The 4,125-nt window shown below is 38.1% G+C and overlaps 1 long non-coding RNA gene across 2 annotated transcripts; it reads right to left on the bottom strand.

The window, feature by feature from the left end:
* Positions 1 to 384: 384 nt before the first annotated feature.
* Positions 385 to 4,118, bottom strand: LOC116629721. Of its 2 annotated transcripts, none has more exons than XR_004298805.1 (3): positions 3,078 to 3,117; positions 734 to 848; positions 385 to 576 (listed from the first exon to the last, which is right to left on the bottom strand). It is a non-coding gene; the product is annotated as an uncharacterized LOC116629721 (long non-coding RNA). The 2 variants fall into 2 exon arrangements; XR_004298804.1 differs by lacking the exon at positions 3,078 to 3,117 and adding an exon at positions 4,016 to 4,118 and having other exon boundaries at positions 386 to 576.
* Between the last annotated feature and the right edge of the window lie 7 nt (positions 4,119 to 4,125).

Below are 4,125 nucleotides of genomic sequence, written 5' to 3'. Positions count from 1 at the left end.
CTGGGTCAGGGTCTCCCACCCATTCCCAGCAGCACCCATTTCCTAAGCCCCTGCACAGCACCCAGCCTCCACCACCTCCACTCCCCTCTAGGCCTTCAATCCTTTGTGGGCTCTGAGCCCACCATCCACTCCCAAGCACTAATGGGAAGATTTTCTTTCTGGGGTGGAAGGGTGGCTGGGAGACAGAACTTCACCCTCTCCATGGGCATCACCTTTCTCTAGCCCTCCCTGCCCTGGCTTTGGAGTTGTGTCCAGGATGATAGGACCTGATGTATAGAATTCAGTATATGTATTTATTACACATATAAATAAATACATAAATAAAATGTTTTGTGGCTAAAAAAATTTATATATACATATACATATTATTTCAAATACTTTATAAATACAGTTGATCTGTACCTTGTTTCTCACTTCAAGATTTGCATGGTGTAAAAGCAGCTTCTCTGCTATTGATGTATTTAAACCAACGGCGGCATAGTGGAGAGCAGTATTGTCAGCAATGTCCGTAAGATTTGGATCAGCACCGTGTTCTAGAAGAATAGTCACGCATCTCTTATTCTGACATTGTACAGCCTGTCAGTATTATACCAAGAAACAGAGTGTCAATTCTGGGAATTTAAAGTAAACATGCCACAGGTTTCACCAATTTGTTATGTTTAAATGCAATAAATTTCCATTCTAAGTAATTAAATCAAATCCATCTCAGGCAGACACAGCTGCTACCCCATACCTTCATCAGAGCAGTCCTATAATCTTTATCAAAGAGGTCAAGCTGGCATTTCCTCTCCACTAGGACAGCAACGACATCTGGATGGCCATTGGCACAGGCCAAATGGAGAGCAGTCCTACGAAAGTGAAAGAACTTTTTAGGAAATTATAGTGCACTATTTCAAACCATGCAATTAATTCATGTAATTGTAAGCATTAAATAGCATCTTGTTCCTATGACTCCAAAACAAAGATTTAGTTTTCTTTTGAAGAAAGTACAATATTTATTAGTGATTCTTCACCACACTAATAAAGAGCAGCCTATCTGAGTAGGTAGAGCATGACCTCAGGATTCAGCTTAACTTGGGTTTGAATCCTACTTTAACTCTGTCACTTAACAGTTATCACCTACTTAGCCTTATCCTCAATTTCCTCATCAACAAAATGGGGATAAAAATAGTTATCTCGGGGCCCCTGCCCAGCTCAGTTTGAAGATCATGTGACTCTTGATCTTGAGGGTCGTGAATTCGAGCCCCATGTTGGGTATAGAGATTACTAAAAAATAATAATAATAAATAAAATAAAGACTAGTTATCTCACAAGACCTCGGCGTGATGCGTGATGCTTAAATGAGGATCTATGCAGAGTTTGTTACATAATATTATTATAACTATTACTATTACTACTATTTTACAAAGACAACATCCAATTAGGTAAAGTGATACAATTATGCCTACTTTGTAGATATGTTTTAAGGATTCGCAGGAATACTTCATTTCAGTGATTCTAAGATGCTCATTTTGTCACCTTTTAATATCTCTGACATTGGAATGCAATTTATAATTCAAAATGTCTTACAACTATAATTGGCAGAAATGTTTTAAAAGTTCTTATTGGTACAGAAAATACTGGGGCATCAAACAATCTATGGTGCCTTACATTACATGAAATAATGATATACACAACAGGTCTATTGCAGTTCTAGTCATATACCTGGCATTTCAATAAATTTTAGTTCCTGAAAGCATTATGGGAAAAGAGGACTAAAATAACGGAGAATGTTTTTTAAGTAATTCTTACACGGATTTTCAAGAAACTTTAAGCCAAAGGAAACTCAGGATTTAAATAAACAGGGACAGCTCATTTTATTAAATATTTAGATTTATGAATCACATGAAAATCAAGTACTACCAATTATCAATATTAGTATTTAATACTAGTATAAATTTCAAAAGGACAGGTAAACGTTAACTTTTACAATTTCCTATCTTCAGAAATGTTTTTGTCTGAAAGGAAGGAGGAAAAGCTTTAACTGAGATTAAGTCCTAATACTTGAATTTAAAATTGCTCATCTTAGGGGCACCTCGGTGGCTAGTTGGTTGGGTGTCCGACTCTTGGTTTTGGCTCAGGTCATGATCTCCAGATCCTGAGATCGAGCCCCATGTCGGGCTCCGTGCTCAGCGTGGAGTCAGCTTGAGATCCTCTCTCTCCCTCTAACCCTCCCTTCTCCCTCCCCAGCCACTGCCATTCACTCTCTCTCTCTCTCTCAAATAAATCAATCTTTTCTTAAAATTAAAAAAATAAAATACTTAACAATAAAATATTTTAAATAAATAAATAAATAAAATAAAATAAATAGCATTTCTCATCTTACTAATACGGGGCAACATGAAGTCTTTAAGAATGAAAAGATTGTGGGTAGAGTATGTCTCCTACATAACACGTGTTCAGATTCTATTTGATAAATAAATGGATTGAAAGAGTAGATAAATACAGTTGGAGAGTTCAATATTTTTTAAAGATTTATTTCTTTTAGAGAAAAAGAGAGAGTAGGCACAAGCGGGGGGAAGGGCAGAGGGAGAGGGAGAGAATCTCAAGCAGTCTCCCCACCAAGCATGGAGCCCAACATGGGGCTCCACCCCCAACCCCGAGATCACGACCCACGCCGAATTCAAGACTCTGATGCTCAACCGAGAGCTGCCACCCAGACACCCCAGAGTTCAGTATTTTTAAAGAAAACTTTTATAAAGTAAAGCAATACATCTGAAATTGCAATAATCATTTATATTTCCTATTTTTGATTTTTTTCATAAGGACACAACTAAAATTTTATAAACTTTTATATTATCATTTATATTATTTATTTTCATAAGGATGTAACTAAAATAAAATGATTAATCTATAATCACTTATATGTAATAACGCTACACACAACAAAAAACATGTATATATTTAATGTATGAATAAAATCTACAAGTACAGGTAAAAACATTCCCTTTACTTCTGAAGGGGTTAAACGTTGTCAGAAGATACCAATCCCCACCGGCGCTCCCAAATTTTTTTAAAATAGAAAGTAAGAGGGGCACCTGGGTGGCTCAGTCAGTTAAGTGTCTGCCTTCAGCTCAGGTCATGATCTCAGGGTCCTGGGATGGAGCCCCGCATTGGGCTCCCTTCTCAGCGGGGTGCCTGCTTCTCCTTCTGCCCCTCTCCCCTTTCGTGCTCTCTCTCAAATAAATCAATAAAATCTTTTTTAAAATAAATAAATGAAAAATAAAAATAATTGAATAAATAGAAAGAAATTATTTTTGTCTGTACAAGATTCATATTCTTGCTCTTCTCCAGGATTACTTCATTGATAATAAACTTTTATTAGAATTTTTACATACCTTTTCCTGTAGAAATCACAGATTTATTTAAAGGAAAAGAAAAATTCACTTACAAATGCTCAGAAATAACAAATTTTATATTCTGTACACTTTTTTGGCTAACACAAAACCATAGACTGTGTGTATAATCAAAATGATTTTTTTAAGGTTTATTTATTTGAGAGACAGCACAAGCAGGCGGGAGGGGTAGAGGCAGAAGCAGACTGCCCACTCAGCAGGGAGCTGGATGGCGACTGGATCCCAGGACACAGGGATCATGACCTGAGCCCAAGGCATACCTTTAACCAACTGAGCCACCCAGGCGCCCGCAAACGGATTTTTTCCCCTCATTTAATGATTCACTAAGGTACAGCTTTGCATGTCAGTGTATATCTATTATTTAAGCCACCTTCAGTGGTCACATATTATTCCATCCTATAGATACACTGCCATTTATTTATAAAGGCCATTAAATGAGTTCTTAATACATTGCTATTTTAAATCGTGCTGACAAAAGCAAATTGTATGACATTTATCTCTATTTCCTAAAGCTATTTTAGTTTAAATAAAATTAATGGGTAAAGAGAATACATAGCCGAGACTACCCGAGCGACCGCGATCCCCGCGAGTTTGCTCCCTCGCCCCGAGAGTACACCTACCGCGATTACGGCCACTCCAGTGCCTGCGACGACTGCCCCTCGAGAGGCCAGGGCGACCGAGACGGCTACGCGGGGCGCGACCGCGACTACGCGGACCATCCGAGTGGAGG

The sequence above is a fragment of the Phoca vitulina genome, unplaced genomic scaffold, assembly GCF_004348235.1.
Source record: "Phoca vitulina isolate PV1807 unplaced genomic scaffold, GSC_HSeal_1.0 scaffold2477, whole genome shotgun sequence".
Classification (NCBI taxonomy): Eukaryota; Metazoa; Chordata; class Mammalia; order Carnivora; family Phocidae; genus Phoca; species Phoca vitulina.
This window is presented reverse-complemented; position numbering and strand designations above follow the sequence as displayed.